This window comes from Heterodontus francisci, chromosome 42, assembly GCF_036365525.1.
Source record: "Heterodontus francisci isolate sHetFra1 chromosome 42, sHetFra1.hap1, whole genome shotgun sequence".
Lineage (NCBI taxonomy): Eukaryota > Metazoa > Chordata > Chondrichthyes > Heterodontiformes > Heterodontidae > Heterodontus > Heterodontus francisci.
This window is the reverse complement of record NC_090412.1, coordinates 9,119,997-9,146,399: the sequence shown is the minus strand read 5'-3', so window position 1 is coordinate 9,146,399 and position 26,403 is coordinate 9,119,997. Positions and strand designations below refer to the sequence as shown.

General features: G+C 43.8%; 1 protein-coding gene across 9 annotated transcripts in view; it reads left to right on the top strand.

Annotated features, from left to right (window-relative positions):
* Positions 1–26,403, top strand: part of ndst2a (N-deacetylase/N-sulfotransferase (heparan glucosaminyl) 2a) — a 480,630-nt gene that overhangs the window by 102,366 nt on the left and 351,861 nt on the right. For all 9 annotated transcript variants that reach the window (XM_068020521.1, XM_068020523.1, XM_068020517.1 and 6 more), the window contains one exon: positions 8,493–8,540. The gene's annotated coding sequence lies outside the window, so the exon portion shown is untranslated. The remainder of the gene's footprint in view (positions 1–8,492; positions 8,541–26,403) is intronic.

Sequence of the window (26,403 nt, the reverse complement as noted above, 5' to 3'; positions counted from 1 at the left end):
TTCCATTCCGCTAATGGGCAGCACATATTCATACTTGGGATTCTAAAGATGAGCTCCTTTTGGGTTTCTCTTAAATTCTAAAGGAGGAACTAACTTTCTAACTCCATTTGATATCCCTTCTCAAGATGAATGAGAGTCCCTTTGACTATGTGCACTTTTCCAGCCTGAACCCCATTTCTGCTGACCGGTCTGAAGCTGTAACCCTATATCCACTGACACTGAATTGTCACTTCATTTAGTTCAAGGGACAATGTTGTCCTACTTGGAAGTTGCTTTACTGTCGTTTTCTCTCCCTGCTTCCCCCGATTCATGAAGAATTGCCTCTTACTGAAATACATTTCCTTGGGTCAACTGATATTCTGCCCAAATAAATATTCTGCATTCTTGAGTTGACGTAGTATCAGCAAGCTGTAGCCTTGTGGTAAGGGGAGGGTAGACATCTAGTCTGAGACCAGTCCCAGCTTACCCATTGTCCACACAAGCGTTTGCTAGCAGAGATCACTGGATAGCAATTTGGAGAGGCTTCCCTGGCTGGGTTTTACACCCCCCAATTGCTCCCAAACTCCCCCAAACTCCATTGAGACAGAGATCAGCCAGCGCAGCATAGGACGGAGATCAAACCGCAGGCTTTTCTGTCTTGTGTGGCTCCGTATCGCACCATTAATCTAGCAGGAGAGTAGGTAGCTGACCTTAGTTGCTAGGCCTATGTTTATGAAACTTGATGCCTGTGAGGTAGATTTTGCGACAACTGATATAACCTGTTTATGTGGGACATTTTGCCAACGCCCAGTTGTTAGCTAAAATGTATGAATTTGTAAAGGAAAATCTGAACAGCTGACATCTTTGACTAAACAGTTGGCATCTTTGTGTAGAACCCTGCTTGCAAATCTCCCAAGTTCATTTTCTGTGCAGGCGCGACCCTTCGATATGTCTTGGTGCATTCCTTACATTTAAGTAAATATGCTTTAGACTGAATCTTCCCATCAGTGTTTTAACACCCACGGTAATTATCGCCATCATTTATCTGATTGCTGTTTGTGGTATCTTGCTGTGCGCAGATGAGCTACTGCGTCTGAAGTACTTCATTGGCTGTGAAGTGTCCCAAGGACATGAAAGGAGCTATAGAAATGCAGATATTTGGTTTTTTTAACACTGAGAAGAATCCAGGCATTTCTCTGTATGGCTGTGTGAAATAGAGTCAGCTGGCAGCATCTGCATATTTGATTGGTTTTGCAAATGGAAATAATAGCTCAGATGTAATTTTTTTCGCAACTTAAATGGAAAATCTTTCCTGCAGGTTTGGTGGCACAGAGAAACATCTATTTTCTACATCTGCAAACAACTGAATTACTGTGCTGAAGCGAGGCTTTTTGAATGCATTGACAGCTGGACCATCTCGAACTCGCTGATTCCCCATGGTGTTGCTCACAGTAATTGTAGGACATACCACATTATAAGGACAGGAGCAGTACACAAGGCATTCTTTTGAGGGGGTTATCCCTTTTAAGACCTCGGATGGTGATGGCAAACACGAGGGGACATAGCTTTAAGTTGAGGGGTGATAGATATAGGACAGATGTCAGAGGTAGTTTCTTTACGCAGAGAGTAGTAGGGGCGTGGAACGCCCTGCCTGCAACAGTAGTGGACTCGCCAACTTTAAGGGCATTTAAGTGGTCATTGGATAGACATATGGATGAAAATGGAATAGTGTAGGTCAGATGGTTTCACAGGTCGGCGCAACATCGAGGGCCGAAGGGCCTGTACTGCGCTGTAATGTTCTAAATTCTAAAAGACCAGCATTTGACAGACCAAATATCTCACAGAAAAGCCCCCACAGAATCAAACTGATTGTCACAAAGGAAGAGTAGCCCATTCTGCCCCTCCAGCCTGTTGAGCCTTTCAATTACATCATGACTGATCTCTATCTTAACTCCATTCACCCATCTTTGTTCCCTTACCCTTAATACCCTTGCCGAACAAAAATCTATCAATCTCAATCTTGAAATTTTCGATTGAACCCCAGCTTTTTGAGGGAGCGTTCCAGATCCTCACTACCCTTTGTGCGAATAAGTGCTTCCCGACATTACCTCTGAACAGCCTAGCTTGAATTTTAAGGTTATGTCACCTTGTTCTCTATCTACCCTATCAGATGCTTCAATTCACTTCAATTAGATCACCCCTTAATCGTCTAGATTCAAGGGAATCCAAGCTTAGTCTATGCAACTTGTGCTCATGATTTAACCCTTCTATCCCCTTGTCACTATGGTGGTTTTTCTGCCTGTGAAACTAAGAAGGGTGCTGTCACGCTCCACTTGTATTGCAGAATCGCTTCAGTCTGTTGGCTGCCAGTGCTCAGACTTAATCAACCAAGAAAAAGCTGCACATTTGGAAGATTGCTCACCTGCATTTGATTTCAAATCGCATCAGTGGCTTTAGTTTATTGGCCTGAGACCTTGGGGGTAAATCCGCACAATCTCTAGCCGAGCAAAGATTGTCTGTGTGGCCTGTGTGCCCAACTGGAAAATCTTTCCCCATGCCTGAACGGCAATATGGGGAGCAGTTCCGAAGGGTTATTGGAGCTAATGTGTCAGGCTGCTGCACGACGGCCTATTATTCCTCCTGCTGTTATTTTAATTGCCTTCTATATTTTAATTTTGGATTCCCGGAGCCTGATGTCTGGGCCAGCTCCTGGTATTTGTGCTATGGGCTGGTGACTGTGTCGATGTAGCTGGCTTGGTGCTTATGCCACTGGGTTACAGGAAGCAGGTCAGAAAGCATGAATGCTGAGAGCCCCTCGGTGATGCCAGGCTCCCAGAATCTGAACAATGCAAATAATGTAAAAGCAGTTTATCGTGAATTACAGCAGGAAAAGCAATCCATCAGTCAGCTATTGTGGAGGATGTTTCCTTTCATCAGTATAATGTATCCACTTAACAGGTTTAAGGACTGTAATTCTCTCCAGCTTTCCTTCCATCCCCCAATGCACCCTCCCCGCCGCCGACCACTTCTTTAGTGTTCAGCATCTGATGTTATGCAGTGTTTGCAGATACAGAACTAAGCATCACATTAATGAAGAGGCTCTTTCATATTGTAATGGATTTCCTCTGGAAAAAGTAATACTTTTTGAATCCGGGCTTCAGCCGTTAAAAGGTTTTGTCTACCTGACATCTTTTGGGGATGGGAGACACTTCATATTGTTTGAAAATTATTGGCATGTTACATAAATCATAAACTCAAATGTAATGTTTTTACTTTAGGCTTTTACTTTCTGGATATTGCAGCACTGAAGGTGGCCATTCATCCCATTGTGCCTGTGAACTCTAGCTGCACATTACCACAGTTTAATTCTATTTTCCCTAAGATCATCAGTCGGGCTCGCAATGTGGCTCACTTAGATTTGCTAGAAGCTACATATATTCGTACGCAGGGACCTGTCCTCTGCAGGCAAAAGGAACGTGTCCAGGCTTTGCGCCTTTTTTGAATTAAACAAAAGCGTGGGGGACAACAGTTCCCGGGTGCATTCTTCATGGCAACACCTTGACCAATCAGAGTCGACTTGCTAACCAATCAGCCCCCTCTTCTCATGCAGTATAAATTGTTGCTCCCTTTGAAATTTGGCATTTTTGCATCTGTCCTGATAAGTTCAAGACAAAATGCTTCAACAGCACACCCCTTTTTGTTTCAGCAATACTCTGTTTTTCCCGTATGAAAAAGAATGATTGGAAAATATGTGCCATCCTTCATTATTATGCTTCAAAACACCTTTTTGTAATGATACATTTCCTGCTCCCCTGATTTTTAATTGCATTAGTACACTTGCCTCTTCTTCCAGTTTTGAAGCATAACAGTGAAGGATGGCACATATTTTCCAATCATTCTTGTCTGAAGTTGGTGTTCAGACCAGATTGTTGTCGTGTGCCTTGGAGTACAGAGAGACATTGTCCTTCGTGCTGGTATGGAAGACCTTTGGGTGATGCCAGTGGCCGAGAGATCAGAGTGGAAATGGGAGGGGATGTTATAGTGGTGAGCAAGTAGTGAGCCACAGGTAGCTCACAGTCGCACTTGTCAGAAAGGAGGTGTTTAGCAGGAGTTTAGAGGAGCCTGCGTTGTGAGCAGCAAATACAGTATACAATTTACGTCCTCCAATCTGCTATATGGTAGTGCAGTGATTTTAGGTTGTGCTTCATCCCCTTCCTTTTGTCTGGATTCCCAGGCAACATTCAAGCAGCATCCAAAAGAGTAAGTGTGACGGAAACCATACCTGCCAAATGGAAACATATTAATTTTGTCATATGGAACGATGCTTGAACCCTTTTTACTGGACATTGAACATAACTTGTTTAAAAGGACCACAGAGCTGAACTGCTAAAACATGGTTGCACATTTGCAATCTGAGAGACAGTTGCATTGAGAGACGATGGGAGTGCTCACTGATTCAGTTAGTGAGATGAGTTTTGTCAATAGACAATAGTCAATCAAAAGACATTGAGAGTCACTGACGTTGTAAGAGACCAACCTTCCCCCCCCCCCCCACCCCCTCTCTTTCCCCTCCCCCCCCCCCCCCCCCCCCACCACTGAGTGTGACTGGAGAGCTTTTGAAATCAACAATCCTCACAGATGATGCTGTTTCAGACAAAGAGCTGGTTACTTGAATAACCTGCTGGCCAAACTGGGGACCTTTTGAATTGTGCCACACAGGGCAGACTGCAATTTGAAGACAAAAGAGAAGGAAGCTATCTCTCTGTCTCTCTCTGTCTCTCTCTGTCTCTCTCTGTCTCTCTCTGTCTCTCTCTGTCTCTCTCTGTCTCTCTCTGTCTCTGTCTCTCTCTGTCTGTCTCTGTCTCTGTCTCTGTCTCTGTCTCTGTCTCTGTCTCTGTCTCTGTCTCTGTCTCTGTGTCTGTCTCTGTGTCTCTCTGTCTGTGTCTCTCTGTCTGTGTCTCTCTGTCTGTGTCTCTCTGTCTGTGTCTCTCTGTGTCTCTCTGTCTGTCTCTCTCTGTCTGTCTCTCTCTGTCTGTCTCTCTCTGTCTGTCTCTCTCTGTCTGTGTCTCTCTCTGTCTCTCTCTGTCTCTCTCTGTCTCTCTCTTGTCTCTCTCTTGTCTCTCTCTTGTCTGTCTCTCTCTTGTCTGTCTCTCTCTTGTCTGTCTCTCTCTTGTCTGTCTCTCTCTTGTCTGTCTCTCTCTTGTCTGTCTCTCTCTTGTCTGTCTCTCTCTTGTCTGTCTCTCTCTTGTCTGTCTCTCTCTTGTCTGTCTCTCTCTTGTCTGTCTCTCTCTTGTCTGTCTCTCTCTTGTCTGTCTCTCTCTTGTCTGTCTCTCTCTTGTCTGTCTCTCTCTTGTCTGTCTCTCTCTTGTCTGTCTCTCTCTTGTCTGTCTCTCTCTTGTCTGTCTCTCTCTTGTCTGTCTCTCTCTTGTCTGTGTCTCTCTTGTCTGTGTCTCTCTTGTCTGTGTCTCTCTGTCTGTGTCTCTCTGTCTGTGTCTCTCTGTCTGTGTCTCTCTGTCTGTGTCTCTCTGTCTGTGTCTCTCTGTCTGTGTCTCTCTGTCTGTGTCTCTCTGTCTGTGTCTCTGTCTCTCTGTGTCTCTCTGTGTCTCTGTCTCTCTGTGTCTCTGTCTCTCTGTGTCTCTGTCTCTCTCTCTCTGTCTCTCTCTCTCTCTGTCTCTCTCTCTCTCTGTCTCTCTCTCTCTCTGTCTCTCTCTCTCTCTGTCTCTCTCTCTCTCTGTCTCTCTCTCTCTCTCTGTCTCTGTCTCTCTCTCTCTGTCTCTGTCTCTCTCTCTCTGTCTCTGTCTCTCTCTGTCTCTGTCTCTGTCTCTCTCTGTCTCTGTCTCTCTCTGTCTCTGTCTCTGTCTCTCTCTGTCTCTGTCTCTGTCTCTGTCTCTCTCTGTCTCTGTCTCTGTCTCTCTCTCTCAAGCAAAGTCCCCAGAACCCACAGAAGCAACTTAAGTATCAAGACAGAGGACCTCTTCCGCCTTCTGGTACCACAGAAGCAAGTTTGAACGTGTGCATTGGGCCCCAGCGAGAACTACAAGACCACAATTCCAACCAAAGACTTTACAGCAAAACTGAAGACAGTAACTGAATTCCATCTACTACTCCAAACTCTCCCCCTTTAATTCTTTCTCCTCCTCTCTATCTATTTGTGTGTGTTTATCTTGTATGCATGCTAGTGTGGTTGCGTTGTGCATTTTTAGTAATTTTAACTGAGTTAGAATTATAAGGTTAATAAACCTACACCTTTCTTGTTTAAACCTAAGAAAGCCTGTCTGGTTCATTTACAATTACAATTAGAGAGCAGTGAGTAAGGACTCATTAAGGTGAAGCTAAAACACTGTGTTTTTAATAGTTAAACCCTGTTACGGCCAAACCAGGAAAGGCGCCAGAGGGGAGCCTAAGACCCCTTCCTCACCCAGTCGTAACAGTTGGCAACCTGTCTCGAGATTCCAATCGATCCTACTGTGGACCAATGATTAGACACAACCAAGAGTGGCCAAGTGATGCCTGTCCTCAGCCGTTGGCCTCTCTCTTCCTCCTCACCATTGCCAACCTCTTAGTGGGAAGATATGTTGCCTTTGTTGAGCAATTATCTAAGCACAGTGGCTTGAAATTGGGATCTCATTGATCTGGAATCCCACCCAATATGACACTGTGCGCAGTTGCACCAATGCACTGCAGAACCCAGTAATCTTGCATCCTTGAACCTGGTACAGAAATTAAGCTATATATCCTCGAAGATTTAATTTAGTTCAAATTTTAAATATTCTGTCGTCTAATTAGTGCATGACGAGCCAAACCCCATATCCACTTCTTCAAATCTACTTTTTCTTTTTATCTCCTGCAGTTTCAATAATCTCTGTTACATTAAAAACTTTGAAAAGATTAATGACATATTTTTTGTTCTTTTCAAATTTTTCTTACACAGCCCGAAACTCTTGCTCCTGAAATGTATTTGCATTACTGCACTGAGTTACAGTATTGTTTAAGAATGTGCAGCTGCCTGCCAATGTAATGTGGAGCAGTTTGAGTCCTTAGACTGAAACCTAGACAGTGTTAACACATAGATCTTCAACTGCTCGCAATGTAATCTCCTCAAGCTCTACAGTGCTCCGCGATCTCTGAACTCCTCCAATTCTAGGCAGTTGTGTATCCTAGATTTCCTACTCTCCACCATTGGCGGCCGTGCCTTCAGCTGCCTAGACCCTAAGACTCTGGAATTCTCTCCGCTAACCCATCCAATTCTCTGTCCTCCTTCAAGTTGCTCCTTAAAACCTACCTCTTTGACCAAGCTTTGCATCATCTAAGTTTTATTATGTTAAAGGCACAATGTTAATGCTTGTTGTTGCTGCAGCGACTGTTACGTAGGAAAAGCAATGGCCATTGTGTACCAGTAGCTATCCCACAAGCAGTCATGAAATGAATAACTAGTTAGACCGTCTGCAGGACCAGTGTACCGGGAAAACTCCCAAGGTTTTCTTGGATCCAGAATGTCCTGTGCAACAGGCAACCATGACCTTGGCTCAACTTCTCAGGCTAAATGTAGATACTCAGTCTTTAAGGATTCGGAACGTACTTGGCACAGTTAATATTTGTATGTGATATATCAAAGTAGGACCAGTATGCTTCCAGTTAAGTCTTTAACTTTGACATGATTATAAAGGCCACAACCTCTTTCATCGGGTAGCAGATCTGTTGGTGCATTGAGCAGCTCAATATTTCTTGGTGATGTGTTGATTCAGCAACCTGGAATCTTGTCTTTTCAAGTCAATTGTTGTCGCCCAATCTGCTTGATTAGAGGCAAACTACATTATCTCTCATCTCTCTGTCTCCTTCCTCTGCAAAACCACCTCAAAGCCTCCTTACTCCTCAAAGCTATTAGTTCAAATAACAGTACTCAATTTTCAGCAACTTAAGCTATCAAAGTTTAACCCCGCTTCAATCATTTAAACAATATAATTCCGCTATATAAATGTCCTACAAATTGTATTGTTCAGAATAACTTAATCAACACAAATATTTAACCCTCACTTTCGTATGTGAAACAATGGGATAGCTAACAATTATTGATAATTATGTATTAAATACATGATAATGGCCATGGGACTAGAGAATAAATCAATTTTCTCTTTACATTTCTTACCCTTACCCTTTGCATCTTATAGTTTTAGTATTGTTTGCACTTTGGTATCAATGTCAATTGAAGGACCCCTGGAGTCTTAATGTACTTTTGTTTTAGAGATTTATGAGAGATAGGATCAGTTGTCCTGTTCCACATAATCTCATATCCCACATGAATGTTAATAGACAGATATTGAACAAGGCAAAATTTTGGATGCATGTTCTTTTCTGTGTTGTACCCTTACCCGGGGCCGGTAATGTTCCTGTTTCCACTTGTGTTGCAACCTCCAGTCTTAGGTTTTTTTTTGTCGGTTTTATTTAATTGCTAAGTTCACGAAAATATCATGCGATTAAAAAGCTATTGATTGAAATTATTAATTTTGTTTCAGATCTGAGAAGATTCCTTCTGGCCTCAATATTATGCTGTGAAGTGACAGGTAAGGACTGTGTACCTTGTTAAATTGGCCATCTTGTCCTCATACTAAAGGGATGACTCAGCACAGTTTCACCCATTTTGCAACCTCCAGCCCACGTATCTTTGCTGCAATGTCATAACAAGATGGTCCCAGGATGTTGTTGGCCTATTTTGTTGTGGACGATGGATGGCTTTGTTTCGGATGGCAGATATAAAGTCCTGTTTGAATTTGCGAGCTAGCTTATGCGTCATATTCTGGACTTTGTTCTTCTGTATTTGCCCCAAAAGACACTCCAGTTGTTGGATGAGAAGGTTACTCCCTAAATCTGTAAAGAAAACTTTCCTTCCCTCTTTGCCCTCAAACCTTTCTCTTCTTCCTTTTCCTGTCCCTTTCCCTCTCCTTGAAAGCAAAAATGATTTAAAATGTAGTTGCAATTGCTGCCATCATTGTTGGCTATCCTGGAGCCCTGAGTACAGTTACAGTTTTGGTCTCCTTACCTAAGGAAGATGTACCAATGTAGGTTCACTGGACTGATTCCTGGGATGAGGAAAGTTGAGTAGACTAGGCTTCTATTCCCTAGAGTTTAGAAGAAAAATAGGTGATTTCTTAGAAACATATAAACTTAAGGGGTTTGACAGGGTAGATGTTGGGTGGGGGGGGGGGGGGGGGGTGGGTGGGGGATGTTTCCCCTTGCTAGGGAGTCTAGAATTAGGGGTCACAGTAGGGGGCATATCTTTGGAATTCTCTACCTTAAGAGAGCTGCGGATGCTCAGACATTGAGTATATGCAAGATAAAGATTGATAGATTTTTGGATACAAAGGGAATCGAGGGATATGAGGATTGGGTAGGAAGGTGGAGTTGATGTAAAAGATCTGCTCAATGGTGGAGCAGGCTCAAAGGGCTGAATGGCCACCTCCTGCTCCTGTTATGTTCTTAAATAGCTTCAAAAGCAAATGCATTGTCCCATCTAGAAATGCACTTGCACAGGTGCTGATGCTTGTTGGTCAGACCTTTATAGACTGAGGTATTTACATAGTGTTTCTTCTGCAACAGGAGGTGTTTTAATAGGCTTCCACACCAAGTCCTTGGATTTCTGAAGCAAGATGGCCTAAAATGTAACGTTTTGCAGTTTCCCGAATAGCTTTGTGCTGAAGGACACATATCTGCTCTGTATTTGTACCAAATCCCAGCATGTGACAATATATTAGTGTCAAGTGGTCTGAAAGAAGCTCTGACCTATGCTGCAAAGGCAGCTGCAGGTGAATCTGTTCCATGTGTCTCATGGTTAGACTTAATTGTATTGCTCATTGGAATGACTTGAAAATGATCTAAACCAATTCACACTGGTGCGAGATATAGCAGCTCTACTGTCTCGGTTTGCATTCTTTTAGAATGGCTCACCAGCAATACTGGGAGCTGAGCATTTCTAATCTGCTTTTAAGGCACAAATATCGAAGTGGATTTTTAGCTCACATAGTAGGCAGCACCTCTGATCAAATATCAAATAACGTCAGTGCTTCTGCGTGAACTCTTGACCCTCAGTGCAGTCGGACAAGTGGATGATGTTGCTTATCATGAATGATTGATGGGCATTTCCTCTGTAAATGGTAACCAGTGTGATCCTGTTTTATTTCATACCCCAGCTTTACACATTAATGGATGTGAACTGCACTGAATAAAATTTTCTTTCATACATGGCATGATATTTTTGTTCTCACTGTTGGTCGTGTACAGGATAAATTGCACATGCTGAAGTATGGGATAAAAATAAATGCAGAAAGTGCGGTTTCTGTACAGAGGAAGAAGTTGCAACATGTCAGTTGTGTAACCCTTTGTCAGAACTGAAGACTGAGAAATAAATGGGCATTTTAAGTAAAGATGGAGAGCAGGGAATATGATGGAGGGGTGTGTCAGTGATGAGAGGGGGCGAGGTTTGAAAAGCCACACAAATAAAATCAGGAAAAATAGAGTAAAGGAAAGAAAAAAAACAAGTGATATCTGCAGTGGATGTGGAATTATAACAATATGAAATGAAATGTAATGATCTGGCAATGGTGATAAAAGTGGGTGGGGCAATGAGCTCAAGCCCTTGTCACTTCTGTGCTCTGTTCAAGGGTCCTCCACCCTACAGATCAACCTGCCCACCACCAATCCCACCCCCGCTACCACCCTGACTCAAATGCTGTTTTGTTGCTTCAAATTATATTAATTTTTCGCCTCAATCCGATAGACAAGCAGGTGGAATGGGCCAACATGTGGCAGATGAAATTTAACACAGAGAAGCGCAGAGTAGAAAGAATGGGGAGAGGCAATATAAGCTAAAGGATCCAATTCTAAAGGGGGTTCAGGAATGGAGAGACCTGGAGGTCTATGTGCACAAATCATTGATGGTAACAGGGCAGATTGAGAAAATGGTTAAAACGCCATACGGGATCCTGGGCTTTATAAATTGAAGCATAAGAGTACAAAAGCAAGGAAGTTATGATGAACCTTTATAAAACACTGGTCCGGCCTCAACTGGAGTACTGCGTCGAAATCTGGGCACTGTACTTTAGGAACAATGTGAAGGCTTTAGAGAGGGTGCAAAAAGATTTACGAGACTGGTTCTGAGGATGACGGACTTCAGTTACGTGGATAGATTGGAGGAGCTGAGATTGTTCTCAGAGAAGGGAAGGTTGAGAGGAGATTTGATAGAAGTATTCAAAGTCAAGAGGGGTCTAGATGGAGAGAAACTGTGCCCATTGGCATAAGGGTTGAGAACCTGAGGAGACAGATTTAAAGCGATTGGCTAAAGGATCAGTAGTGACGTGGAAAAACCTTTTTATGCAGCAAATGGTTAGGATCTGAAATACATTGCCTGAGAGTGTGGTGGAGGCAGATTCAGGCATGGCTTTCAAAAGGAATTGGATAAGTGTCTGACGAGAAGAAATTTGTAGGGCTGCAGGGAAAGGGGAGGGAGAGTGGGACTAGCTAAATTGTTCTTGCAGAGAGCTAGCACTGGCTCGACAGGCCGAATGACCTCCGTCTGTGCTATAACCATTCTTTTGGTTCTGTGAAACCCTAATATTAGGTTATCCCTGCAACCTGTGCTGACTGACCTACTCCCATAGCCTTGTTCAGTACTACGTGACCTAATGGTCGAGAACAACTGACTGTCCCAATGCTTTTGTTAAATGGATTTTTGTGCAGCTCTAACTGTCCGGTTGAAGCAGAAACATTTCAGTATTCCTTCTGAGCGCATAACATTTTTATATACAAAAAATGTTAGTAGACTCAAAAATTTGAATTTTTACTTATTAAGCTTGATAGTTCAAAAGAGAGCTATTGTAGGATATGAAAATAATTGCTATTCTGAATTTTGAAGCAGCCTATTTACTTCAAGTATTCTTCATTTCAGCCCGTGCTTCCTTTTTGTTTCAAATTACTCTTTGTCAATAGATTGTTTCTTGTGGGGAAATGTATTATTCAGTAATGGTGCTAGAACACAAAACATGCACGGCATTTAAAAATTATATCAGCCTTGTGTCTGCCAATACAGGAAAATAATTAACAGCAGCCAAATAAATAACACTTCAAAAATAGATCCAGTGCCCCAAGATGTGGAGCTAGAATTATTGTTGAAGCTTTCATGAACCCAGAGCTGTGCAGGCTGTTGCTAAGCATACTTGTCAGGAGAGATGCCAAATCAAAATCACATTGCTAAACAAATATTAAGAGACTTGTGCTAACTTTGAGGAATTTAACTCTGGTTTTGTGCCCGTGAAATTTTTTTGGGGGGGTATTATATTTAAAATCTTGATTTACTTTCTGCCTAAATTGCTGCTTCTAAATTCTCCCTTTTATTGGCGTATCTGACACAGCTGAATATAAAAATAACCTCATTTCAATGCGAGTGGGTGTTCACTTATTTGCTGCTTTTCTCTCTGAAGGGTGAACAAAACTTGTCAAAGTTTAGTTTGTTGCCGAGCTAGGTGTACCTGTGAGTCCATTTCGCTGAGCTCTACAGATTAGCTCTAGGACAAAGAGCAGGGCAGCTGGGGATCTGAAATAGCTGCCAATTTATATTAGAAGGCTCACCTGAATGACCTTTCGCAAGATGTGCTGACGCTTTTTTACAGAAGCGACACCATGTTTGAGTTCAACCAAAACTCTTCGACTGCACCTCCCAAGCCCACGACTTCTACCACCTAGAAGCACAAGGGCAGCAGATGCATGGGAGCACCACCACCTGCAAGTTCCCCTCCAAGTCGCACACCATCCTGACTTGGAAATATATCACCCCATTTCTTAACTGTCGCTGGTTCAAAATCCTGGATCTCCCTACCAAACAGCACTGTGGGTGCACCTTCACCACATGGACTGCAGTGGTTCAAGAAGGCAGCTCCTCCCAACCTTCTCGAGGACCGATAGGGTGGGCAATAAATGTTGGCATTGCCAGTGACGCCCAAATTCCCTTACCAAATAAAGAAAAATACCTGTGCTGCCTGTATCCTAACTCGCACATGTTCGCCTTCATCCATTGTCCCTATACTCACTGACCTACATTGGCTCCCGGTCCACCAGAGACTGGATTTAATTAAAAAAAATATATAATCCTCATGTTCAAAACTTTTCGCAGCCTTGCCCCTCCCTATCTCAGTAACCTCTTCAGCCCGACAATCCTCCGGGATAGGAGTTCCTCCGATTTTTGCACTTTCCCCTTCCTTTACGTTGCCATTGGTGAGGGTGCCTTCAGCCATCAAGGCTCTATGCTCTGTAATTTCCTGTCTAAATCTCTGCAACTCCCCAAACTTCTGTCCTTTTAAGACAGCCCTTAAAACCTAATTCGTTGACCAAGCTTTTGGTCACAGATCCTGATGTCTTTGGTTCAGTGTCAGCTTTAATCTGGTAATGAAGCACCTTGAGACATTTTACCATGTTCATGGCAGTACATAAATTCAAGCTGTTATTCAATTTTGTCACAGAATTCTGTCAGTGCAATAAATGGGTTCTCATGAATTCTGTATTGTTTTTTATTTCTTAATTCTTGGGTGACCACTCTGTTTACCAGTTAAATTATTAGTTTGGTAGACCTGAGTTGTACTACAGATTACCGTGTTTATGCAAAGCCAGCAGATTTTGCTCGCTTGCATCCAAATACTGGTTAAATTTTACATTTGGAAACTCCTGACCGGGTCACTGCATAATTAGGAGAAAAATGAAGTTTAAAAACTTTTCCGGAAGCAGCCATTTTGATTTTTTGCATTGAAATCAATTCCTACTCTAATCCCTGTTGCCAAGGTACTGGCTTCACATCAAAGGTAGATTGTGGAATATAAATTAAATGAATTCGTTGAACCTCCCTTTGTGTCAATGCAGATGGTTTAGTTGAATCCTTGTGGGAGAAAACAAGTGAAGGGTTTTATTTGGCACGGCTTGTGGGCACAGTAAACCCACTCTGCATGTCTCTTGCTACTGTGTGCAGATTTTATTCTGAAAGTGAACCCACTCACGAGGGAAGGAATGGCACAGTTAGAAGAAATGAATAGCAGCCAGCTGAAATTCACTCATTAATGGTTCCCAGTACAGCCGTGGCGAATGGGCTTTCTGTGAGGATTAGTGTTTTCTGTTACACTTTCAGACCTTATCGAGAAGCTGCAGATTCAGCTGCCTTTGCGCATCAGGCCTTCTCTCCGCAGTCATGAGTCTGACTGCACCATGCCATGTTCCGTTCTCAAACCAGCTGCTTATTGCAGAGGCCCACTGAGCACACCAGCTCTCCAGTTCAGCTTCCTGTGTGTGTGTGTGTGGTGTAAATGATTTTGTAATCCAAGTTTGATTGCTCCATTCACTTTATTTTCTGTGTTTACACAGTGGTCTCCAATCCTTATTACTGCTTTTCCTCAATAATGACCATGACACCTGGGAGAACTCCCCTGCTCTTCCAAATATTGCGATTGGATCTTTTACATGCATCTGAGGGCACTGACAGGGCCTCGGTTTAAACTCTCATCCAAAAACAATTTTAACTTTTTCTAAATCTGTGTTAGAGGCAGTTTAGGCAGTACACATGTAACGGATTCTTATGAACACTCTGCAATGTGTCATTATTTTTCTTCCATGCACTAGCACTGCTTCTTGCACTTCCTCTCGTGTGCCCGCTCTTGTTCTCCCTCTTCTGCTCTCGCTCGCGTGCACTCTTTCTTTCTCACTCTCTCGTGCTCTCTTGCACTCTCTATCTTTCTCAATTATGCACAGGAGTATGCCACCTGAGTGAACAGAGGCAGTTGGGAGGTGACGGAGAGATAAAGCTGGATGCCAGCAACCTCAGTGTAGATGCTAGCCCAATGTCTGTGGATGAAGAGGATGGGGGCTGTGGGGTTGCTGAGATCCTCGAGTGACTCAAAAGGTAACAATGCAGGCGTTGGAGGGGAAGCCATTGCTGGAGAAGCTCTGGGTGTGTTTCGAAAGGTGGGATTGGAACCATGCGAGGGTAGACCCATTGGATGGTGAGGGTGGAGCCTTGGTGGGAAATAACATGGCCAGTTATGTTGATTGTTATGGGAAAGGCTGAGAATGGATAATACACTTGCTGAGGATTTTACTGGTGACTATGGCTGGGGCCATTCTTGAGCAGCTCCTCCTGAGAGTGACAGAAGCCACACATACAAACAGAATGTAAACAGAGAGTTTTGGGAGAGTTGGGCCCAGAACTGGGAGGCGCCACCACTTTGAAGGAGGGAGATTGGAAATGGGACGATGGCTGGTGAGGCCATCAAGGATGGAAGGGTTTTGGGGGGAGGGGGGTGGGGACGATGGTGACCATGTTGAAGGAGAGGGGGATGGCACCTGAAGAGTGGGAATCCATGATGCTGTCAACCCCAATGTGGGGGTCAGGAGGAGCTAGCCTGGCTTTGCTCTGTTCAGATACTGGTGGGCCTACTCTGTATTTCCACTTGTAATTTATTTAATTGATTCCTTTCTTGTTTAGCTGTTGAAATGCATTTTATTGCAGTTATATCGCCCTCATGTTGCAGGCTGCTTGTACTGTTGACCAGATTCAGCCATGCGAGACTGTGCTACACGCAGTGTTTGGAGCTGATATTTATTCCTTCAGGCAATTCAGTGCTGCAGAAAAGACAAATGTCCTTGAATCATTTTCTGCTAACTTGGCGATCAATATCCCTAGATCTTTCTAAGTGCTGTTGGTTTTGTAGGAGAAATAGCCCAAATCATCAGCCAGAAAATGGAATAAGCCTGCAACAGAGGAGAGAGATGAGCAATGATCTGACAGCCTATTAGTGTCTTTGCAGTTCACCCCCTTAAACTTCATTTTAATTAACTGTAAGAACACCTCATCATTGGACTTCGAAAATAACCATTCTAATTACGTGTTTTGTTTATCTCCCCCTAAAAAAAAAAGCAATTTAAAATCGCTCACTGAAGCCATCTTAACTCATTGTGTTTTCTGTGCCATCCTTTCAGCTAATGAGCACATTTCTGTGCACAGAACTGATGAAACGGAAACAGAAAATTCTGGCAAAACGTCAGTCAAGATCAAAGGAGAGAGAAAAGCAGGGTCAACGTTTTGGGCCTAGAAACGGGCTTGCGGCCCATTTTCGGGCCCAGGTTCACCGCCTTGCGACTAGCACAAGCCCAAAGGCTCAGTGGAAATTGGTCCTCGGGCCTTGATGACATACTCGGGTGGTCGTACCACCACCCCCCCCACCTCCCCCACAACAGGCTGCTCACCCGAGTGAAAAGATCACTAATGGACCTAATGTCTCATTGGCAGCACTTCTTTGGGAAGTTCTGAGTGTGTTGCGTGGGGGTTAACTAATGCAGGCTACAATGGTGGGGAGGGATGGTTACGGGTCCTCTGGAATCTGAGGACCATTCTAGTACTTCATTAGCTATAAAGCACCTTGAGGAGTCCTGAGGCCGTGAATGGCGCTATGTAAATAGACGCCCTTCATTTGCTGCTCCTGGCAACACGGGATGTGTTTTTTAAAAAAAGATCAAAGAAATTTGAATTTCTTACTTGGGGTTTGAAGTCACAGGAGACTGCTGAAGAATCATCAGTGACTTTCTCAATGGAGTCCTTCAGCAGACGTTGGATGCCTAATTTACATATTCAAGGGGCCCAATCACATCTGGGGCACCCACAAAAAGAGTCCCCGAATATAGCAGTGGAAGCGATGCCTATGCTGATTGGGAGCAGGCTGTCCCACTGCTCAATGGGCCCGCTTCACAGTAGAGAAACAGGTGCCATGTGCACAGATTCCTACCGCTTTTTCAGCTCCGAGATCAGTCACCGTTTCCGAATGGGCTTCACTTGGTATTCTGTTCCAATCTTGCACGTGTGCTCCGTATTGGACTTTTCCGTTATGATTATTAACTCAGTGGGTAACAAAGTTTCTTTTGCAGGTTTACACCTCTCATAGTATCACTTATGGCAAACTGTAGGTTGAAGGTAGCAGCTTTTTGTCAATCCTCAATTAAGTTGGTACAGTCTGCTGATGACAACCTATGGACTTAGTGATGCTGATTGGGTATCAGAGCGAAGCTGAGTTTTCTGTTTGTACAAGCAATTTGGGCCAAATGACTTGTTTCTGTGCTGTAGATTCTATAGAATTTTGTTTACAGTGTGCTCCTGATGGGTTTGATTTCTTTTTTAGTTATTCATTCACTGGATGTGAACGTCCCTGGCAACAGCAGCATTTATTGATCATCCCTAATTGTCCACGCGAAGGTAGTGGTGGGTTGTCGTCTTGAACTGCTGCAGTGCAAGTGGTGAAGGTGCACCCATAGCGCTGTTAGGGAGGGAGTTCCAGGGTTTTGACCCAGCAACGATGCCGGAACAGCGATATAGTTCCAAGTCAGGATGGTGTGTGACTTGGAGGTGGTGGTGCTCCCATGCACCTGCTGCCCTTGTCCTACTAAGCGGTAAAAGTCGCAGGTTTGGAAGGTGCTGTTCAAGAAGCCTAGGTGAGTTCTTGCAGTGCACCTTGTAGATGGTACACACTGTGCGCTGGTGGTAGAGGGAGTGAATGTTTAAGGTGGTGGATGGGGTGCCGATCAAGTGGACTGCTTTGTCCTGGATGGTGTCGAACTTTGTTTTGAATGTGCAGTGAAATAATTAGAATTGCGCCCAAAACTAGGAAATCTTAATCATCTCAAGCAGCCTTTTTTTTTTAATGAGACTAGTGAGAGTGAGTAGGTGATTTGACTGTGGGAGTTTATTGAGGTCCTAGCTACTACTGTTCACTCTGACACCCACACTTTTTAATGGGCGTCACTGTTCTCGAGAGTTAATGCCTCACAAATCTGTAACGTTGGCAATCATTTATTACTGGATAGTAACTTGGCCATTCCAACTCCTCTCCTGCCTCCAAAACTGGGTGCTAACTGTAGATCTAAAACCATGCCGTCTAAGATCTGCCGACCTAATATAGATTGAACTGCGTGGACTTGGGGATCACACTTGCTTTGACAGCACCTTCCAAATCCACAACCTCTACCACCTAGTAGGACAAGGGCAGCAGGTGCATGTGAACACCACCACCTCCAAGTCTCAGACCATCCTGACTTGGAACTATATCGCTGTCCCATCATAATTGCTGGGTCAAAACCCTGGAACCCCCTCCTAACAGCACAATGGGTGTACCGTCACCACTTGCACTGCGGCGGATCAAGAAGACAACCCACCACCACCTTCGGCGGGGCAATTGGGGATTGGTAATTAATGATGCTCTTGGCACCATCACTCACCCTGTGAATAAATCAATAAAAAATAAAAATTCAGACCCATCAGGAATTATATAGAAGTTGCAGCACAGGAACCGGCTATTTGACTGAATTGGTTTGTACAAACAGAAAATTCAGCTTTGCCCTGATACCCGATTAGCGTCACCACGTCCATATTTGTCTGGATGTCTGAGTTTCATCAACTAACTCTACCATTGGCGGAACTATTTATTCATTTCATGGGGTGCGGGCGTCGCTGCCAAGGACAGCATTTGTTGCCCATCCCTAATTGCCCTTGACAACTGAATTCAGAGGGCAGTTAAGAGTCAACCACATTGCTGTGGGTCTGGAGTCACATGTAGGCCAGACCGGGTAATGATAGCAGATTTCCTTCCCTAAAGGACATTATTGAACCAGATTGGTCTTTACAACAATCGTCTGTAGTTTCATGGCACCATTACTGAGACTAGTGTTCAATTCTAGATTTTAATTAATTGAATTTAAATTTCACCAGCTGCCATAGTGGGATTTGAACCCGTGTCCCCAGAGTATTAACTAGGGTCTCTGAATTACTAGTCCAGTGACATTACCACTACGCCACCATCTCCCCATCTCTGCACGCCTCTAATTCTCTGTAATTGGCTTCAAGAAAATGCATATTTATTGCAAAGAAAATGATACAAGCTCAGAATTGTAGAATCGTAGAGCACAGGCAGAGGCTGGTTGACCATTATGCATGCGCCAACTCTTTTGAAAGAGCTATCCTATTGGTCCCACTTACTGACCCCTCCACCCCCTCCCCCCCCCACACTACACTTTCCCCAAAGTCCTGTATATTTTTCCTTTTTTGAGAATATATCCGATTCCCTTGTACTGAATCTTCTAGTCCTATTGCATGAAATTCCTGATAGAGTGTACTGGAACTGTTGATATTTCTATCAAACTGTTGAATATCACATACAGGCTGCAGCACATTTTCAAATCTCTAATGACTTTCGTGTTTAAAAAAAGAACTTGAGCAAAGCAGTAATTTATCCAGTGACTGGTTGAATGGGCAATGATACTAATATTTTCAACATGGGTATTTTTGTCTGCAGTTTGTCGAATTTTCAATTGAAACAATATCTTCATGCAAGGTCAATATTTCTTGGCCAACAGGTCTCTATATTCCAGTCACTGAAATCGCTGTAGATTGCAAGCTTGGTTGTGAAAGGGAGAGAGATGTCTTGCGTAAATAAGGCTGTGTGTTTGGAAAGAAGCTTTGTCTGGCTATGACTATGTGTATCTGCCTTTTCTATTGTTTAAAGATCACAGTATTTGAGCAAAAATGATTCCACCTGCGTCAAGAACAGAAACATGTCTAATTATTGAAAAATACTTGCACAGAAACAGGTTTTTCCAGCAAGCTGTTGTCCTGATGAGTATATTGGTTCACTTTGGAAGCTTAATCCCATTTTGTGCAGATTAAACTCGCCAGCATTATTTTTTATTCATTCACTGGCTGTGGGTGATGCTGGCAAGGGCAGCATTTATTGCCCCATCCCTAATTGCCTTTAACGGAATTGCTTGCTAGGCTATTTCAGAGGGCTGTTAAAAGTCAACTACATTGCTGTTTGGAGTCTCACACAGGCCAGACGAAGACAGCAGATTTCCTTCTCTAGTGGGCATGAGAGCATGTGATTGTTTTTTCCGACAATCTGGTAGTTTCATGGTCACCATTAATAACACCAGCTCTTTATTTCAGATTTATTTAATGACTGAATTCCCCAGGTGCCGTGGTGGGATTTGAACTCATGTCTCTTGGTTACTAGTCAGAGAACATAACCACTGCTACTATTCCCTCCATTATCCCAGTGCACTTTTCAGAGTCCCTGAGCTTTGGCACTTTTTAACCTTTAGCTGTCTGGATGTGGGGAAGTGGGAAGCACCCCAATTGGAAACTAACTCTCTGTGTGGTTTGCTCAGTTTGGAGACTCTTAGGCATGGGAACGAGTTTGTCCGCAGGTCAGAAACCTGGATAACTGAAAGATGTGTCACAGATGTGTCCTGACTACAAGAGGACATTTGGCTAAATATTGAGTTCAGATATGGTCGCCTGGAAACACTTAGACACCCTCGGATCTCCGCGTCCCTCCAATTCTGACCTCTTGTGCGTCCTCATTTATCATTGCTCCACGATTTCTAGCCGTATCTTCCGTTGTCCAGGCCCTAAGCTTTGGAAATCCCTCCCTTGACCTCTCCGCCTCTCTACAGCTCTTTCCTCCTTTAAGACGCTCCTTGAAACCTACCTCTTTGACTGAGCTTTTGGTCATCTGACCGAATATCTTTTTTTTTGTCTGGCTCGATGTGGAATTTTGTTTGATTACAGTCCTGTGAAGCACCTTGGACTGTTTTACTCATTCAAAAGTGTTACGTAAATGCGAGTTGTTGTTGTCATAGCTTGGTGCCCATTCACCACCTACACCACGGACAAAATCCGATCTGGAGTTCAACATAGTGGCAATGGATTGGCAGAAACTCACATTGCGTCACCCAGGGGTTTTGTACACAGAGCAGCAACTGCTATTGAATGTTTTTGATGGTATCTTGTTGCTGAGGAGGAGCAGCACCTTATTTCCTTCAGATGATTCAGAGGGATGCATTAATTTGGATGCACACGTTGGAAGGATTTAATTATTCAAGGATCGGGGCGAGGGGTTTGGTCAGTGTACATTAGGGTGTTTATTTTGATCTCTGAGGGCATACATGAACCTTTGGGAGACAATTTTCATTGTCTGCCTTGGCTCAGCGGATCGCACATTCACCTCTGAGTCAGAAGGTTGAGGGTTCAAGTCCCACTTCAGAGACTTGAGCATAAAAATCTAGGCTGACACTCCAGTGCAGCACTGCCGGAGGTGCGGTCTTTTGGATGAGATGTTAAACCAATACCCTGTCTGCTCTGTCAGGTGGACGTGAAAAAAAAAAAACCCATGGCACTATTTCAAAGAAGAACCGGGGTAATACTCAGTAGACATCACAAAACAGATTATCTGGTCATGATCACATTGCTGTTTGTGGGACCTGGCTATGCACAAATTGGCTGCCTTGTTTTCTGCATTATGTTACGATTATATCACAACAGTGACTACACTTCAAAAGTACTTCATTAGCTGTAAAACACTGAGATCGTGAAAGGTGCTATATCAATGCAAGTCCTGCGCATATCATTTAGTGAAATCAGGAAGCACTTCTTCATGTAAAGGGCAGCAGAAATCGGGAACTAGTTCCCCATAACCCCTCCCCACTCCCAGAAAGTGCTGTTGATGCTGGGTCAATAGAAATGTTCCAAACTGAGATCAGTAGGGTTTTGTTGCAATTATATATCAAGGGATATGGATCAAAATCGGGAAAACATGGTTGAGGTACAGATCAGACATGATGGGTTGGATTTTACAGCCCCTCTGAGGCAGGATCGGAGATTGGTGGGGGAGGGGGGAAGAGGGGGCACTTAGTATCGCGAGGGTGCGGTGGGATGGAGGGCCCATTGCCCAGTGATCTTCCTGGGGGCGGGATAGGCCAACAACAGCCTTCTCGCCCAGAGCCCAGTTAGGGGCCTCTTCCCGCTGCCGATGGGATCTTACCAGCGGGTGGTTGGGTGCAGGGGGTGGAGGAGCTCCTTCCAAAACGAGGCACCTTCCCTGTGGTCTGTGGGTGGGCGCAGGGTCCCTCCTCCATGGAGGACCCCCACTGGGAACAAATTGATCCCCCAGAACCCCTTCCCCTTTGACCACAAAAGAACCCCCCAAGCCGCCTTCGCCGCGGCTGTCTGGACTGGCCCCGGAAACCCTGCCTTGCCTACCTCTTGTCTGGGGTTCCACCACTGAGCCTGGGTCCAAGGCCTCTGCAGTACTGGAAGTGGCCACTGCATCTGTTGGCGCTGCCGATACTGCTGAGTTTTCAGCCCTCTGATTGGCCAGCAGCTTTTGGAGGCGGGATCCCCGTCCCTTTAAAGACGGGGATCCCACATCCTGAAACTTACACTTCAAAAACACTGGAGCATCGATCCGGGGGTGGGGGCGGAAATGCTTTTCGGCCCCGGGTCAGGAGCCCAACCTCCTATACAAAATCAAGCCAATCTAACAATGGCGGAATGGTTTTGAGGGGCTGAATGGCCGACTGCTGCTGCTATGTTCCTTTCTACTTTTCTCTCCAAGTGCTTCCATAGGATTTCTTTGTGACCGTCCAAGAGTGTGACTAAAATGCCATCATCACTTTATGCAATGAGACATTCGTTCAGATTTCATCAGCATTTGCCATCTAATCCACCTCAACAAAAAACTGACCCTGGGAGGAGATTTTAAAAAAAAATCTTTATTATACAGCCTATATTTTGACAGACTTCTTTTAGAAGTTTACTTAGGAAAGACTGCAATGGAAAAAATACAATTGCATTCAGAAGACCCCTCAGAGCAAATCATTATAATTACATCAGACCAGGAATTCACCCATGGCAACTAATTCATGTGTCACGATCTCATTTTCGTGATTCTGGTTGTAACATTTTTCTCATCTTTTCTGTGGCTAAAACAATAAATTACCTTATGACAGTACTTTGATGTGAACCAGCTAAGAGGATTAAGCAAAAATTAAATACTGTGGATGCTGGCAATCTGAAATAAAAACAGAATGTGCTGGAAATACGCAGCAGGTCAGGCAGCATCTGCGGAGAGAGAAACCGGATTAACATTTCAGTTCGATGACCTTTCATCGGAAGATTGAGTTTGGCGTTTTTTCTGTTAATTGAGTGCTACTTTCCAGTGAAAACTGCAATCCTGTGTTAAAACATATGAACAAAAAAATTCTCAGGCAGGAAAAGACCAGCTCGTCTATCAAGTCTGCCCCACACAACGTGATGGCTGCACTGACATGACGAAACATTTCTTCCTTCACCATCCCGCAGCTATGCAATCTCTTGGGAGAGGCAGAAAGAGTGCCCAGGGACAGTTAGGGAAAGCTGCTCTGTAAAATTCCTCTTTGACTCCTCAGGCAATTGGAACCAGTCCAGGTGATCACATGGAAACGACATGGAGCGTATCCATTGGAATTGTCCATAGTCTGTTCTTTTTTCTTTTAAATGCTCAATGTGGTAAACATACAACATTGCTAGCTACATTTTAATTCATCATATTTAATGGTCACAAACCAGCAGTGTCAACTTGGCTCTCAGCAACAACTTGCATTTGCATAGCGCCTAAAGCATCATAAAATGGCACTTCACAGAAGTTTGATAAAGCAACATTTGACATTGAGCCACATAATATTCGGGCAGATGCCCAAATGTTTGGTCAAAGAGGGAGGTTTTAATAAGCGTCTTTAGGGAAGAAAGAGAGGCGGAGAGGTTTAGGAGGGAATTCCAGAGCTTAGGGCCCAGGCAGCTGTAGGCACGGCCGCCAGTGGTGGAGCGATTAAAATCTGGAATGCTCAAGAGGCCAGAATTAGAGGAGTTCAGAGGTCTCAGACGGTTGTGGGGCTGGAGGAGATCACAAAGAGAGGGAGGGAGGGCTGAGGCCTTGGAGGGATTTGCAAACATGGATGAGAATTTTAAAATCGAGGCATTGCTTAACTGGTAGGTTAGAGAGCACAGGGGTGATGGGCAAATTGGATTTACTGTGAGTTAGGACACGGGCAACAGAGTTTCAGAAGGTTATAGCTTCAAGCCTTACTCGAGGGTTTGAGCATAGGGTGCAGGCCACGCTCTCATAGGTTAATGACGGAGTACTAAATTGTTAGAGCGTCTATATTTCAGATGGGATGTTAAGCTGAGGCCCCATCTGCTTATTCAGGTAGGTGTTAAAAATTTCACAACACTATTCGAAGTAGAGCTTGGTATTCTTCCACTGCCTTGGTCAACTTCCCTCCCTCAGCCAACTCCCTTAAAACAATTAATTAGTTATTCATCTCATTACCGTTGTAACATTTTTCTGTGCACAAAATGGCTGTCAGGTTTGCTAGCATAACAATGAATGGTATTTCAAAGTAATTTTTGGTGGAGCACCTATAAACCCAATCGGGATTTCAAGAGATACTTCACCCGGAGAGTGGCGGGAGCGTGCAACTCACTACCACCGGGAGTCGTTGAGGTGAATAGCATAGATGCACTTCAGGGAAAGCTTGATGAGCACGTAAGGAGAAAAGGAATAGGGTGAGATGAACGTACGGGTGGGAGGGAGCTCTTATGGAGCATAAACACCAGCATAGACCAGTTTGGCCTGTTTCCGTGCTCTAAACTCCAGGTAATATTATGTGAGACTCCATCATCCGGTTTCTGCTGTGTGTAGTAAGTGGTTCTTTTAGTTTCTGCGAGCAACCTGCCTGAGAAGGTAAAGGAGAAGTTGCGTTCACTTGGACAGTTTTACCTTGCGATAGATGAACCCGGCCAGAGAACACAAACCCAACAAAGCTGCCCTGGCGTTGAGATCCAACAAGCAGACAGTGGTTTGTGATTTATTGCTGTGCTCTGAGGTGATGGTGGTTCTGTGTAGTATTTCTGCAGTTTTCTTTTCTATATAAACATCTACAATCTGTTAAACTTGCTGTTTGTGTCATGCACTCCTCGCTTATTACCTGTCTGCTGTGCCTTCAGGTGGCATCTTAATTGGATTTCCCATCATATAGTTGCACAGTCGCAGCTGTCCCACTACACATGGTTGCTGCAGATTCCCGTACAACAACAACTTGCATTTATACAATGCCTTTAACACAGTGAAGCATCCCAAGACGCTTCACAGGAGTGTTGCCAAACTTAATTTAATATCGAGCCACGTAAGGAGATTATTAGGACAAGTGGTCGCAGAGGTGGGTTTTAAGGAGTGTCAGAAAAGAGGAGCGAGGGAGGTAAGGAGGCAGAGGGGTTTAGGGAGGAAATTCCAGAGCTTGGTACTCAGGCAGTGGTGACCAATGGTGGAGCACTTAAAATCAGGGATGCACAAGAGGCCAGAATTAGAGGATTGCAGAGATCCTGGAGGGTTGTGGGGCTGGAGGAGATTACAGAAATGGGGAGGGGCGAACAAGGAATAAGATTTTTAAAATCGAGGCATTGTCTGACCTGGAGCCTATGAAAGTCAGCGAGCAGAGGGGTGACGGGTGAATGGGACTGGACGTGAGTTGTGATCAGCAGTGCCAAAACTAATAGCATGACTTAATGCACTCTGAGGGAAATACATGTTGCCCTGACGTTGAAGACATTCCATGGGAGATCCACGAGTAGATTAGAAATAGGCTTTGATTTGGGAAATAACTCTAAATAAACATCGATACAGACAATACCCAAAGCCTCCCATTACTTTGGCACTGCTATTGCCTTGTGTTGTAATCCCCTTGTTGCTGATTTTCTCCCAAGATTGCAATGCAAACTCAGTCAATCATGGAAAACACGGTTCATTGCAGGAATGCCAGAAATGTCAGCAGCAGTGATATGCTATATCACACTTAAGTGAAAAAATAAATATAACATCTGGATCTGGTCTAGTTTAACAGTGTGCGAGGGACAGTTGTAATTATTTTGCAGTACAAGTAGAGTAAGACTATAATTATGAGTCAAGGGACTGAAGGTTGTTTGGATAAACAATCCAATTCAAGATTAAAAAGTCGCGAGTTATTGTGAGTGTTCAGCTATGTTCTAGAATGCAATGAAATAAAAATTTGTCAAATTGAAGAGTAAATTTATAGCAACAAAATTATTACTTTAGCTGTTTCAAATCCCACACTGCAGAAATCCCTGAAGGAAAAAAATATGACAAGGCGCTGATCTCACTAATGACTTGCCATTTAATGCCAGAATCAGCCTTTGGGAAGAAAAATTATTTCCAATGGAATTCTCCAGGATATATGGATTTAAGTAGGATGTTTCTGCTGTACTTATGGAATGATATAATAAAGTAAACCTCTTACAATCAGCAAAGAGAATCTCTCTCTAATATTCACACAATATTTCCAGTATAGGAATCTAGCAATTAATTCCTCTGTAGAATTCATCCAAAGAAAATCCCTCATGTTTGAAAAGCATTTTTTTCTAATCGCAGTACCAGGTCTAAGCAACCATCTTGCCATTTCTGAAATGACCACTGAAAGTGATTGTTTCAACACTGAAACGTTAACTCCCAGCCACTCCTGTACATT